This window comes from Macrosteles quadrilineatus, unplaced genomic scaffold (assembly GCF_028750875.1).
Source record: "Macrosteles quadrilineatus isolate MER2022 unplaced genomic scaffold, UCM_ALF_1.0 Scaffold_7__1_contigs__length_78375512, whole genome shotgun sequence".
NCBI lineage: Eukaryota > Metazoa > Arthropoda > Insecta > Hemiptera > Cicadellidae > Macrosteles > Macrosteles quadrilineatus.
The window spans coordinates 76,342,017-76,358,658 of record NW_026542600.1 but is presented as its reverse complement, the minus strand read 5'-3'; the positions used below and the strand labels follow the sequence as shown (position 1 = coordinate 76,358,658).

General features: G+C 35.5%; 1 protein-coding gene across 1 annotated transcript in view; it reads left to right on the top strand.

The window, feature by feature from the left end:
- Window positions 1-16,642, top strand: part of LOC128998284 (hydroxysteroid dehydrogenase-like protein 1) — a 49,126-nt gene that overhangs the window by 16,643 nt on the left and 15,841 nt on the right. The window lies entirely within an intron of this gene.

The following is a 16,642-nucleotide window of genomic DNA, read 5'->3' as shown; positions in this document are numbered from 1 at the left end:
AGTCACAAACAGGACAACAAGATCGCTCCACTCATCCCACACTCATCTCCATTCATACTTGGCTTAAAATGCATACATTTGTATGGTCGCCATTACAAAGCAACATGGCTACATTATCAATGACAAACGTGGAAAACCTTATACGAGTGTGAGTAAGTCCGAAAACAGAGTAAGTCCGAAAACAACTCTAAAAAACAATAAGCAATAAATTGCAAGAACCGTTGCTTATATCATTGGGTATACACGTATGTACTGACGTGTATACTCAATGCTTATATCGAACTGTAATATGTACATCGTGAGTATTTCCATTAGTTGTTCCATTTAGTTGTGTGTCCATTAGTATAATATTTTAGTTGACTCTTTTAAAGTCAGCGGAAATTGTAACTGTTATTACCCTTGAAATAATGTTTGTGAAGTACTTTGCAATCCTACCAATGCTTATAGAATCATACGATTACAATTTTATGGTTAGAATATGTCGCATAGAGTGGTGACTACTGTATCTAGTTTTTTGAAATTCAGCCTCCATTTTCCAAAATGGCGGCCAAATTTGAAATTTCTTATGGAACACCCTATATTTTATCATGTTTTCGGATAGAATAGGCAATTTAAAATCTTTTTTCCAGTTGACATTTTTTCGATAAACCCACTCGTTTAGGAGTTACAGCCTATGGAAAAATGACTTCCGGTGTACATTTTACATCATGTAGCTCATAAACAAGTAAGTTTATAGCAAAAATGCGACGAGTAAAAAAGTCTAACAATTGCATCCACATTCCAAAAAGACCATAAAGTTCATTAAAAATATGAATTATATTACGGTACAGTACCTATTTAAAAAATGGCGGCAAACTTGAAAAGTGGAAAACTTTTTATTTTATAGTCTTTAAGGAATGTAGATACAATTCTAAGACTAATTTGCTTTTTGCAATTTTGCTCTAAACTTACTCGTTTAGGAGCTACATGATGTAAAATGTACACCGGAAGTCATTTTTCCATTGGCTGTACTCCTAAACGAGTGGGTTTATCGAAAAAATGTCAAGGCTAAAAAAGTTTTTAAACTGCATATTCTATCCGAAAACATGATGAAAAAACTAAAATCATATTTTTAACTGCCACAAAAAATTAAGGAATGTCCCCCATTTAAAGTTTTCTCTAATTCTTACCGTTTCCGATTTCCCAACGAAATCCTCCTCGACTCGGTTCCTCCTTGAGTTGATCACCCTGTATATATGAATTTGAACGGATGGTGTTTTGGGCCTCTAGGGGCCTCAAAACGAAAAATTAAATCGGTCCCGGGTCCAGGTGTACTAACGGTAATAAGTACTACGGTAATAGCTTATTCCCTATATGGGAAATTCGCCAAAAACCTAAAAGTTATATAGAACAATATTACATTCAACCAGCTGTTAGTTAAAACAAATTATATGGGACTAAAACAAATCGATGATTACAAAGATCCCTTAAAAAAATAATTTGAACATCTACTATTTACTACTATTTACTATTTACTATTTTACTATGCATATTTAATTAATCTGCCATCCTCATACCTAAGAATTAAATGTATCAATGGTCAGCATTACACATAGTATAAATAAGTCAACTCTAAATGTGTCTTTAAATTTGTTTAAACAACTCTAAAAAACAATAAGCAATAAATTGCAAGAACCGTTGCTTATATCATTGGGTATACACGTATGTACTGACGTGTATACTCAATGCTTATATCGAACGAATGTACATCGTGAGAATTTCCATTAGTTGTTCCATTTAGTTGTGTGTCCATTAGTATAATAGTTTAGTTGACTCTTTTAAAGTCAGCGGAAATTGTGACTGTTATTACCCTTGAAATAATGTTTGTGTAGTACTTTGCAATCCTACCAATGCTTATAGAATCATACGATTACAATTTTCTGGTTAGAATATGTCGCATAGAGTGGTGACTACTGTATCTTTTTGGTTTGCTTGTAAAACAGGATCAACAGAGATTTTCCATCGACTTAAACAATACGATACTCTCAAATTGTCCATTGCTATAACAAACTATCACACAGTTTGATGAATATTTGTGTGTAAACCACATACAGTACACCTGTATTCTATATATTTTTCCTTTTATTTTTTCAAGACTTTATAGAAAATCCCGCATTACGTGATCAGTGAAGAAAGGCTGTATCCCATGTGTTTTATAGGTAAAGAAGTAAAGAAGAACACTGCTTCGGGTCAGAGCTTTCAGTTATCATCAGCAATTGTAATTCCCGAATCAGTAACTGAATCAATAGTCAATTATGTTAGGGTTTGTTGATTATTTATAATGCACTTTACATGCTCCATTTGATAGTTTATAATAATTTACTCGGAATCTATAAGACACCTTTGGCTTGTATTAAATATTGGGTTGGGCCGTTTAGTATTTTGAATACAATAGGGGTACTCGTCAAACAGTTAAATATTATTATTTCTATGAATTTAATGGGTAACTTTAAAGATTAGGTGGAATTTCTAACAATACTTCACCGTAATCAGCAGCAAACATACATAAGGAATTCCAGTTATTGCAACAGACGCTCTGACAGCCCGTTAACATAAGACCTGCAGACGGGTCAACGAATATGCTGAAAAAATAACGAGATAAGTGAGTGTAAAGTGACTATTTATATCCGGTCGTCATACGCCACGAGACATTCCGTCAGTGAATGGGAGGCCCACACAAGGGTGAAGATCGATAACGCGCTGCATTTGGAATGGAATAATTTGCACAGGTCCTCGAAAAGTACTAAATTCTCGAGTCCCGAAAAAGTCAAGTCCCCAAAATGTCTTATACACTTACATATATATGAATTTGAACGGATGGTGTTTTTGGCCTCAAGGGACTCAAAACGAAAAATTACATCGGTCCCGGGTCCAGGTGTTGCCATGAGTACTACGGTAATAGCTTATACCCTATATGCGAAATTCGCTAAAAACCTAATAGTTCTATAGAATAACTAGCTGTACCCGCGGGCTTTGCCCCGTTTAACTTATAAATTTTCAAGATGAGCTCGTCCGCATGGCTCAATCACGTCCTGGTTGGAGCTCGTTCGCTGCGCTCACTTGCCTTGGGGTTAGCTCGTTCGCTACGCTAACTCGCCTCCAGGTTGAAGGTCGTTCGCTACGCTCACTCACATTTTGGTTGCAAATTAGCTGTTGTCATAAATTGTTCAATTGACACAGCTGTCAAGATTCATTAATTCCTTTTAAATATGAAAAATCATAAGGTTAACATGGGAAACTCCAGAGCCACTGGGGCGAAGCTCGAATGCCCTATCATAATAAAAATTACTCAGTTTTCCTATTTAATGCCCAAAGAATCGGTGTATCGAATTTCAGCCTCCTAGGTAAATGGGAAGTGGGAGAATTAGTGATGATGAGTGAGTGAGAGTGAGTGTGTCAGTGAGGGCTTTGCCTTTTATAAGTATACATAGCACATTCAACCAGCTGTTAGTTAAAACAAATTATATTGGACTAAAACAAATCGATGATTACAAAGAATACTTAAAAAAATAATTTGAACATCCTACTACTGTATTTTACTATGCATATTTAATTAATCTGCCATCCTCGTACGAAGAATTAAATATATCAATGGTCAGCATTACACATAGTATAAATAAGCCAACCATAAGTATGTATTTGAATTTTCTTCTAAATGCTGAATGTTACAGCTGTTATGTTAATCAAATTATATTGTACTAAAAGCTAGCTAGAAGCATTGACTTATTAATTGGAGAAGGTTAGCATCGGCTGCTAGACTTTTTAAAAACTAAAAGTTAATTTATAAAAAACTGGGACACTAATTTTAAATTATAGCTTTAAAATTCCCTAGTTCTCAAAATTGTCTTTATTTCAACACAAAACTAATGAAAATCCATCATCTGGTTGATTCAGAATCGTGAAAAAAACCCATTTACGTTTTAATAATATATATGATTGTTTGGACAGGTTTCAACCCTTCCGAGGCGTAATACATTTACACAGTTTATGTGTAGACTACATTATAACTCATAAAATAGTTCTAAAATTAAATGGATCTCCTTTTACAAACATATATAATAACCAGAAATTTTCAGTTCGTCCTTGCGGGTATTTTATGCCACAAATTTTGACGAAAGGCTATACCTATTTACAGTGTTGACCAAACAGTTGGCAAGAAGCATTAATAGATAAGCTATGTACCAAATATGATAATTTTAGCTCTATTCTAATTATGACAAAACACGAAGTAACTAAAAGCGAGTTTTGTTGGTGTAGTAAGCGTTGCAGGAGGTCTACTTTACACTGAATCGACGTTCACTTTTATTGCTTTTGATCTTCCGGCACTGTTGACTCAGCGAAACTGAACTTGTATTTTACCGTATTTCATTATATTAAAACTGCTGTTGCATTAGGTCAAATTCCCAATAAGTCAATTGCTTTAACAGGACGCGTTGCAGAAAGTCAACAGTCCCGGAAGGTCAAATAATTTATACCTGTGCCGCTAGGTCAAAAACTACAATGTTTGCAGTGTCTGTAGATCAAAAATCCCAGTAAGTCAAATAGTACAGTCCGAGCTAAAAACGTGGTCTATGTTAAAGCAATTGACTTATTGGGAATTTGACCTAATGCAACAGCAGTTTTAATATAACGAAATAAGATAAAATATAAGTTCAGTTTCGCTGAGTCAACAGTGCCGGAAGGTCAAAAGTATAATCTGTTAAAACAACGATAGTCCTCTCGACGCATGACTTTAATAATATCGTGTTTTGGTGTACTTAAAGTTGTGCTAAAATTTTGAAAATTGGCACAGAGCTTCTTGGTTAGTCCTACTCGATGACTATTTTGTTGGAACTTTAAACTATTTACCGATCTAATTAATAAAAATTGATATGTATGGTGAAATAGTTTTAAATCGTGATTTCTAACATGAAAAAGTTAGCATGCGAGATTTTTTTTGTTTTTGGGTTAGATAGGTTTTGTCTGTGGCAAAGTTGTAGCCAAAAGTGTGATGCGTAAAATATATTTTTTTGAATTTTTTATAATCAGTGGTTCAATAGATAACTTGGGTTGAAGAGGACGGCAAATTTAACATTTCGCAACGCATGGAAAGAACTACATCGTACGATGCGACTGCTGAGTGGACTTTTAATTTACAGTTCTAAGAACAAGAAAAAGATGAATATATGTACATATCACCAGTACATTCATATTATTTATAAAACATCTTTCTGTATTACCAGCTTACATTTTTCACTTATAAGAATACATCATAAACAGGGTGTTAAAAATAAGCGGGGAGATACTTTACCTAGTAATTCCTTGGGTCAAAATAAACAGAAAATGAAGGCTAAAATTTTTTCCAAAATCGTTTCGTTAACCAGATATCCGCCATTTTGTATTTTTTACATACAAATATTTATCTTTACACTTTTCCAACCGATGTTTATGAAACTTGGTATGTATCCAACTTGGTACCAGGTAGGAGAGACCCATGTTATAAAAAAAGATTCATCTCGATTCACCCTAAAATTTCAAAATTTAACACTTAACTACAATATAATATACTTTACTACACCACAATATTTACGTATCACCATAAATATTTAATAAAATAAAACGTTCACATTTTTAAAATCCAAAGTAAATCAATATAATAAAGTGCACTAGTACTTACTAGTGTCCAATAACAATTTTATGGATTTAACCAAAACCTTTTCTATTTAACTTATTTTCAGCTGTTCAATTTCAAACGATACGTTTTAGCTACATCATTAACGTTATTATCATCATCATCGTCGTTTGAGTTTGGGTTTGAGGCAATTTATTTTTATAAATAAAACCTTTAATTTGATACCTACCAAACTTGACCTCTGCTGCTATTAATTGACTGTATGGACTATTAATTAACAGCTGTGTCTAAGGATTACGTCGGCCTTAGTCACTAACAGGACAACAAGATCGCTCCACTCATCACACACTCAACTCCATTCATACTTGGCTTAAAATGCGTACATTTGTATAGTCGCCATTTCAAAAACAGGTAAAATAGTATTAAAATTATATAAGAATTTTGTCTTAGTCTTTGTGGTCCATCCCCCTTAAGGGATTAAAAAGTGATAATAGCCAGTAGATATTTATGGCTATTATTGATATACCAAGTCTCACTACTTTATCTATATTGTTAAAAGAATATAGGCAATCCAGGACTTTTCAACCATACTGTATAACGCCAACACGAAATTATTCTGTTGAACTCCTCCGAATTTCTTAGGCGATTTTGACCATTCATGTCTCATTAGAAAGAGTGTGTCACGTACATTTGCAAACCAACCTTACATTTTTAAATCCCTTGGGCTCAGCCCCAGCGGCTCATGTTATGAACCCATGTTATGCCTATGAAGAAAATATTGATTTATTTATATTAGGATCAGCCCAGTTAATTGCTGTTATGCAATTCAAGGAAATAATGTAGGTTACATTATTAACATGTTACTGATTTGTTTCAAATACTATATTTACTATTTCAATTTGGGTTTGCTGGATAATTTAATCCATTTTACCAAACAATAAAATTAATGGACAAAGTACTATATTTCATGAGCTATCATTGAAAGGACCGATTGAAGTCCTCATCAACCAAAATAATGCCTACTAAGGCAATTAAAATTGAGACGAACATGTAATGCACGAAATCACGTGTTTCTTAAGTATGTGAAAAAATGTATCGCTATTCAAAAACAGACGGAAAACTTGTAAACATATTCTTGACAACGGGTGTAACCATGTAACATGGCTACATTATCAATGACAAACGTGGACAACCTTATACGAGTGTGAGTACGTCCGAAAACAGAGTAAGTCCGAAAACAACTCTAAAAAACAATAAGCAATAAATTGCAAGAACCGTTGCTTATATCATTGGGTACGGTATACACGTATCAACTGACGTGTATACTCAATGCTTATATCGAACTGTTATATGTACATCGTGAGTTGTCCCATTAGTTGTTTCATTTAGTTGTGTGTCCATTAGTATAGTAGTTTAGTTGACTCTTTTAGGGCCGGTTGCTGAGCTCGGGATTTAGCTAAAAGTCGGCGGAAATTGTGACTGTTATTACCCTTGAAATAATGTTGTGAAGTACTTTGCAATCGTATCAATGCTTATAGAATCATACGATTAAAATTTTCTGGTTAGAATATGTCGCATAGAGTGGTGACTAATGTATCTTTTTGGTTTGCTTGTAAAACAGGATCAACAGAGATTTTCCATCGACTTAAACAATACGATACTCCCAAATTGTTCATTGCAATAACAAAATGTCACACAGTTTGATGAATATTTGTGTGTAAACCACATACAGTACACCTTTATTCTATCTATTTTACCTTTTATTTTTCCAAGACTTTATAGAAAATCACGCATTACGTGATCAGTGAAGAAAAGGCTGTATCCCATGTGTTTTATAGGTAAAGAAGACAAGGGCGCTCCTGCTCCTAGACATATATTTTGGGGGGGGGGTCACCGGGGGCCTGGGGGGTATGGAATACCCCCCAAAAAGGAGGGGGGTCTTGGGGTTCCCCCCGGGAAAAATATATAAATAAATAAATATAGGCTATACAGGGTGATCAACTCAAGGAGGCCACCATTGGGATATCGGAAACGGTAAAAATTAGAAAAAACTTAAAATGGAAGACATTCCTTTATTTTTTGTGGCAGTTTAAAATATGATTTTAGTCGTTTGAAATTCAGCCGCCATTTTCCAAAATGGCGGCCAAATTTGAAATTTCTTATCGAACACCCTATATTTTATCATGTTTTCGGACATAATAGGCAATTTTAAAAGGCTTTTTTATCCTTGACATTTTTTCGATAAACCCACTCGTTTAGGAGTTACAGCCTATGAAAAATGACTTCCGGTGTACATATTAAATCATGTAGCTCTTAAACAAGTAAGTTTATAGCAAAAATACGAGGAGTAAAAAAGTCTTACAATTGCATCCACATTCCAAAAAGACCATAAAATTAATTAAAAATATAAATTATATTATTTAAAAAAAATGGCTAAAAAAACTTGAAAAGTGGAAAACTTTTTATTTTATAGTCTTTAAGGAATGAAGATGCAATTCTAAGACTAATTTACTTTTTGAAATTTTGCTCTAAACTTACTCGTTTAGGGGCTACATGATGTAAAATGTACACCGGAAGTAATTTTTCCATAGGCTGTACTCCTAAACGAGTGGGTTTATCGAAAAAGTGTCAAGGCTAAAAAAGTTTTTAAATTGCATATTCTATCCGAAAACATGATAAAAAACTAAAATCATATTTTTAACTGCCACAAAAAATAAAGGAATGTCCCAGTAAGCGTTGCAGGAGGTCTACTTTACACTGAATCGACGTTCACTTTTATTGCTTTTGATCTTCCGGCACTGTTGACTCAGCGAAACTCAACTTGTATTTGACCGTATTTCGTTATATTAAAACTGCTGTTGCATTAGGTCAAATTCCCAATAAGTCAATTGCTTTAACATAGACCACGTTTTTAGCTCGGACTGTACTATTTGACTTACTGGGACTTTTGATCTACAGACACTGCAAACATTGTAGTTTTTGACCTAGCGGCACAGGTATAAATTATTTGATCTTCCGGGACTGTTGACTTTCAGCAACATTCCCTTTACTTTGTTTCTCTATATGCCAACAATTTTCAATAACACATTTTAGCTGATGACGATGACAACGAATGATTTTAAATTTTACAATAAAATCATGTTCTTCAATCTCAGGATCTGAAATCTTTCTCAGCACTAATATCAGATATATGTACAATACTTTGAACAAATAAGTTTGCTGCATTTGATGTATCAAAAGTCCAATGATTACGTCTTCAAGTAATTATTTTGGTACTACCAAATATTGACTTGGAATCCACAGCCAAATGCGTGGATGAATATTTAGATTAGCTGATAAAAGAACTCACAAACGTGTACTTAATTAGTTATTATCTTTAACATCTAACATTTCCAGTCAAACGTTTCTTTTCCATTGTCAGATCAGCCTGGCTCGCGAATTCGTACAAATGGATAATTTTGTACACCTTACCAAACTTTTCCAAATCAGGTATAAGCCTTATTTGCTTTAGTTTGTACATTTTTGAAACCTACTAAAAATGTTGCACTTTCTCTTTACAAGAAATTTTATGCAAAGCCAATCGTTATTTATATAGAAATAGTTATAGTAAAATATTCATTATTTTCGATATAATTATTCAATAAAAATGAATGTTGTATACTGTAGGGTCTATGACTACCCACAATAATGTATGTTGATAGTCTTTACTCTGTTGTTCACCTACTGTTGTATTTTGTTTTATATAGACACATCTCACCTAGGTACTGAATATTAGGTCATGAATATTCGAGGCTACGAGGCAGTCTAGGAGGGAAAGTAAGGCTAGATGCAGCCGCACACCTCTTCTGATAGTACAACCTTGACGTTAGTTGATCTCATCATCTCTCCCATCAGGATGGTGAAGAGGAGAACGTAACTTGAGTCAATTTGGTAAATGTGGGATGCCAAAGTACCTTGACTGACATACGGATATAGAGTGTAGTGTTCGTACAGCAGATCTGAGTATGAACCAAGCGATTGATGACGAGTATTTCTTTTAATATATTGTAAACATCTAGGTTAGGATACTGGTTTGAGTGGCTAAGCAAAGACAAATACGGTAACAAACCTGAATTGCGGAGAGTCAATATTCAAATACCATTCAAACTGTTAACTTGCAACTGAAAATGTTCAAATTACCTTTACGAAATAAATTCAATTAATATATTCAATTTAGTTTCTATACACAATTTTAGGCACGATGATATCTAATATCTTGTTACGGGTGGCCCAAAGGGGCATTTAACTAAAATCATTTAAGATATAAAAAATGTCCATACCAAGGTAGATAACAGGATTGTGTTTCTTTTAGTGGCCATTCCATCAAAAGTTATTATTAATAAATCATGTAAGACATTAATGTGAATATATGTCCCATGGAACGTAAATCAGAAATCGTGCTCATCTCTTTGATATTTCCATCAACTATAGAAGTAACTATTGTCGTGTTTAACGACTATGATTTTTCTACGGTAAATAGTTTGGTAGTTCCGGTGACACCGATAACTAGCTCTTTTAATCTTTTCCAACATACAATAAGTATAATTTTTGACCCACTGTGATATCCAGATGATGACGTCGAATGGAAAAATATGTCTATGGTCGTTTGAAAAAAAGAACGATCAAGAACGGAGAGCTCAACAGGTTCAACAGTGAGTGTACCGTTCCACTTTCCTTCCTCAAACACGGTCGCGGGATTTCCTCACAGCCGTATACAGGTACACACGGAAGCATCGGCCAGTGCCCAGTGGGGCAGAGCCCCGAGGTAAGTGACCTTCAGTCAGCCGGACTGTTGTGTGATCGGTGATGTAAGATGCGATGAGAGGGAAAGTGGTCGTCGACCTGACGCTACGCCATGTAGCGACGAAGCATTATCTTAAACGCTGGAAAACTATTACCCCATATCCCGTATCCCAAGCGAAGTGCGAAAACGAATCTCTGGCGTCGTTCTGAAACTAATGGTTTGTCTTAAAGAATCTGTACCATTTTACAGACATGTCAGTTGGTTGTCAAACAGTAACTAGGATGTCGTCTGTCATTTTAAATTTAATAAAATATGAAAATTGACATTTTCGACGTGTGTTCAGGTCAACAATCCAGTTGACCGTCGTAAAATTATATGAACACATATATACAGGCAGTAGGTTACAGGCATATACAGGCATATGACAATTCAAGTAATGTTTAAAGCTGACATGTTTCGTTGCAAATGCAACATAGTCGGAGCTTTACGTCAAAAACATCAAGTAATTTACACATACAGTACATACACACGACACGGGACATTTAAACACGTAATAACTTGATAGCGCTATCATGACACGGAGCGGCAGCGGTTAGGCCGGGGCCACACGACGCGGATCATCCGCGTGGTACGACAACACATTGAATCAAATGAGAGTGGCCACACGGGGCGATCCTAAGCCGCCTGGGCGGATTGTCCGCGCCATGTCGCGGATTGTCCGCGCGATCATAAGCCGCGTTGGAGGGGATGACACACGTAGTCTTATGAGAGTGGCCACACGATACGGATTGTCCGCGCGGTTGGAGCTCATTTTCAAGCATTTGTAGTTGTTTTTTTTTTTTTTTTAGTTTGTGCTTGTTCGTTTTGTCTTATAGGTGTAAAATGTTCGTTACAAATACATAGAACTTGTTAATACAAATCATGTCTGTGGGATTTCTAATGTTGTATTTCATGTTATACATTTCTCATTAGAGTATCTTCCTTTTAGTTATATGCGGTCAAAGCTATTGAAGTAGCTCGACAAACGATGCTATTTACATGCAATAGTAAAAAAAAGCTCCGAACTATGGTTTCGCATGTGCTCGTAAAAGGTTTGGGACACAAATGGTTTATCGGTTATGAAAGGATGGACCCAATGATTTCGGTTAACCTTAAGCTCTAGCTCACCACACGCTTCTAATTCACAAACTAACGTGTTTCGTCCATGACTACAACAAGAACAAGTGAATTAAACCATGTTAAATCTCAGTACGTAGGCTGAGAAACCTCAACCGGAAGCGGTTCATCCGCCCCGTGTGGCCGGGACACCTTTGCGCGGCTTAAGATCGCGCGATCATAAGCCACGCGGACGATCCGCCACGTGTGGCCCTGGCCTTATAGGTAGACTCACGCTGAGCGTCACAGGAAATAGACATCCCTTTCTACAGACTCTCAAAAACCGAAAAAATCATACCCGGCCTTGGCACTCAAGATCTACAATAGCCTACCCCGAGCACTGAAGAACCTGCATATTTAGCACTGCCAATACATGGCTAAAAAATAGACCATATTATAGCCTGCAAGGATTTTTTACAAGTGCATCCACCGCCATAAGATAAGATTATTTTTGTAAAAAAACGAAGTACTAGTAATTGACACAACATATTATTTATTTATTAACGGAAAACTCCATTTTACATATGCATACAAATATGGCAAAACGTTACATTTCAGGAATATACATATCATACATACATGAAGATAGAACAGACTAAACAATGACCTAATATATAAGAATGTATCAAATCTTACTACGATCAACAACAATATACAGGGTTAGTAAAAAGTCTGGAGACCCCCCGTTAATTTTTTAACGGCCCATACTAGAAAAACTAAACTCGGCACACCTTTATGGCATGTTATGAAGTACTTTTTGGGCATAACCGCCACTTGTGCATCACCAAAGAGGGGGGTTTAGGGGAAACTCAAAAATTTCAAAAGGTAAGACCCATCGAGTTCCCCCCGAAATCCCCCATTTTGGGTTTGGGAATCAAGTAGCAATTAGGCTCAAAAAGTACTTCATAACATGCGATAAAGGTGTGTAGAGTTAAGATTTCCTACTGTGAACCGTTACAAAATTTACAGGGGGTCTCCAGTCCAGACGTGGAAAGCTGTAAGTTAAATTTTACTTCTGAGAATTTCAATTGCCTGCCATTTTTACTGGATTGAGATAGAGACCTCTAGTTTGCGTTGTTGGTTTTCTTTATTTCTTGTTGGTTCAGGGATTTGTGAATTGTGAGAGAATAGGCAGGTGTCAATAGAAATTGTTTTCAGGTACACTTAATGCCACGTTCTACAAATGTAGTTATAATGAACACGAACATGGGACGATGGGTACCAGTTAATTGAGTACTATGGGTCCTCTATAATTATTAATTCAACTAATACACACAAAGGCTGCATGTCCAAATGTGATAAGACTTCTTCATATTCCTATAAAATGACAGTGCCGACAGCACTATTGACTAATCCTGCATTGGTTTATAAGTTGTGGCGTAGCATGACGTCTTTCTCTCTTATCGTTCCATGAGCAATATTAGTAAGAGCATTACGAAATGACTTTGCTCCTCACCAGACTGACGCATGATGGTTTTTAGTAAAAAATTGGTTTACAGTGTTCGTCTACGAAATGTCCATGTGTATATCCTTTGGCTAATCTGAGGATGTGTTCAAGAGATTGGCATTAATCGGAACACACTTTAGCTGCTATTGAAGGTTTGTTTATGGCACGAATGAATGCCACAGGACTTTCCAGTTTAGCCAATTCGTTAAGGTTGTAAGTAGCCACGTCCACATGTCTTTCTTGCCGTGATACGAACAACCGTTGCAAAGTTCAGATTTTGTTGATATTTTTATATGAATCGTAAAGAAAAGAATCTATAATCTTTCTCTCTTATCGTTCCATGAGCAATATTAGTAAGAGCATTACGAAATGACTTTGCTCCTCACCAGACTGACGCATGATGGTTTTTAGTAAAAAATTGGTTTACAGTGTTCGTCTACGAAATGTCCATGTGTATACAACTGACTTGAAAGATCATATGGCATTATTAACGACCGTTCTTGCACCGATAAAGCCATATCACCACACAGATATGCAACAAAACCACCAAACACTTCAGCTTGCCTTTCATGTTTCGCTTGGCGTAAACGTATGTCGATCATTTATTGCTAGTAGCTTATTTCACATAGATAATTTCATAGTAAATTTCGACACAGACTTTTTCGAACAAAGTCTATTAAGATTAGAAGGAGCACAACCAGTTGATGCTAATACGAGAACACTGCCGTCAGTTTCTTGACTCAGTTTCAAAGAGTTTTTTTTATTGTCAATGTCATTCCAGAACACTGAAAACTCAGTTTAAAGCAAGACAAATTTTAAAATTTTAAAAATTATACGAACTATTTTTTATTTCTCAAAAAATTTGTTTACCTCCCATTTAAATTAACTTTTTCGCAACTAGTGTCTACACACAGGCCCTGCCTATGTAGACTTTTTCCTTTTTTAAAGAAGGGATTTTTTACACTTTTGTTAGCTTTATTTCTACAGTATAAAACTTTTGTTTTGTTATCAACATAGTAATGTTTGCTGTATAATTTTTAAGTAAAAAAATACAATGTACTTATGTATATTTAACTAACGGGAAATAAAATATTATTTCATTTCATCATTTCATTTCATTTGCTGGCATCGTAGTTTTTCCAGCTAAGTTTAATTCTCGGTTGCCAGTTCTCCCAATCTAGGTCAAATCGTGTTTCACGAACAGATCGTGCACACAATGTAAGAGTTACATAGAGTTGCACACCTTTACTCGAGGTATAACTGATAAACTCTGTTGAATTCTGTAAATTTACAAAATCCCATAAACTCAGCTTGTTTCAATGAATGGTTTGTACTGTAGTAAGGGATTAAATGGTGTTTCACTATTCAAAACTAATAATATGACTCCTACCTACATTACATACAAAGCTAGCTTTAATTTCTACAAGAATACTTCTCGTTATACTGTATATGAGCAAGATATAATTAGCTAATATAGGTTACACCTGATTTCGCCAATGTTTAATAAATGTATCTATATTATAAGGGGACTTAACGTGCTCCATACTTTTGTTTATACCATATGACAAGCAATTGTTTTTGAACGAATTGTTTGTTTAAATAATAAGAAATAAATTGTAAACATCAAAACTCCTTAATGCTTTCTTCAGACAATCCATTGGACGACAAATCCGTTGGGAATGTATGGTTTTATCATTGACTTTCGATACTAAGGTAGACGTATCCATAAGGTTCAGCTGTAGTTAGTTCCCAGTTGTTACTCAAGGATAAAACAGTTGAATGAAGCCTTCATAAAAGATCCTACTATAAAATTGTTATTGTCTCCTATAGGTTTCATACTTAAGATAGTCATAAAATATTCTAGCATCACTAAGGAATGGTGTACTGTATAAAAAAATACATTTTTACAGCATAAAACTCTGACAGAGGATTAATTCCACCAAGTTTTTTTCCTGAAATTGGCTACAGCTTTAACTCTGGAATGGAATTACTACTATAATAGTAGCCTAAAAGTAGTTTATTTATATTCAAAGGTTTTATTTGGAAAAGGTTGTTGTTTAGGGAGATGGAGCCTGTGACTGTATTTAATATCGTATAAACATAATTCATCAAATCAGCGTAGATTTTATTTTATTTTACCTTTCCACACCCAAGAACCAGTTTACAATTATACATAAAGATGACGTATTCTAACATAATTAGTAACTATGGATATAAATTCTTCTTTGAGATTACATGCAATACGACTAAATACAATTTAACAGTAACAAAATGAGTTAACCCCAAATTAGGGGGAAATGAGAACGAACAAATATTAAAAGCCTTACCTTAGTACACAACATCTATGGAAAGTTTTCAAATGAACACCCTGTATAAAACAAATAAAAAAACAACGATACAATCAGTGATTGTGAATGTTAACTACAATGAGCTGGAAGTTAGCCAGCACCCTCTTTCGGATTATAGTTGGACTGTCTGTAAATATGTCAACACTGGTGCAGACGATATTCCCATTACGAAGTATCCTTGCTAGGGATCCATTTCCACGTGCATGGCGTCTCCTTCCGAATACGTCTTGGGATCTTGTACCAGATGGAACACGCATATCTACTCCTGACAACAAAGCAGGACAATCAATCAGTCCATTGAGTAGTTTAGAGAGGAAAATGTCATCACATAAACATCGCCTGAAGCCATGTAGATCATGCTGATGCATGGAGATCATGAATTGGGTCCGCTCGCAATAGAGCCATAGTCACCTCCCGAGTCCCGATACGGGTCGCCGGAAGACTGCCCCCCGGACAACTACCCCCCCCCCCCCCAAGCAGGTTCCTACGTTATATTGAAGTCAGAGACCGGGGGCAGTTTTCCAGTCACGGAAACTCAGGTTTAGTTGTCAAACAATTCTAAACTAACCTAACCTAACCAACCAAACTTGCTGTAACATTTCGAAAATCCGTTTTATATTCCCCACATGCCTTTTTTTATCATCCAACGGAATTACTCGAATTAAAATTAAAATTACATAGCATGATTTGTCTTGGGGGGGGGGGTAGTATTCCAGTCACGGATACGGCTTCCATATTGGTTAGTTAGCAGATTTTGTGACGTCACGTTTCACCTAGGGGGGGGGGGGTGATTTTCCGGGGGATAGTATTCCGCATCCCCGGAATACTGCTGCCCCTGGCGAACTCCAACAAATCTCAATAACTTCCTCTGATGTGATGAGGATAACAAACTGGGCAGGCATATGCAAGTATCTGGCGAACTATAGGAAGTAATATACTGTATAGAAATTGGCAACCCTGCGGGTTTTGGCGTGCTCAATTTGCGCCTCGTTAGTGCCATAAAAAATCGTTCCAAAATTGTTTCTAAAAGACATTCTTATTTTTATGTTTAAATACTTTAAAGTTTTACTTTCATAACCCACTCTCATAGTACTAAAACTCATATGAGGTTTATAAGCAAATTAAAATCATAGATGTATACTCTTTAATATACGTCTATACTCAATTATTACTTTCCGAACAATACATTTTAATCAATATGTTTTCTACTTTTTTATGAAATTTTATATTTTTATTTTATTAATATTATATAATGCATT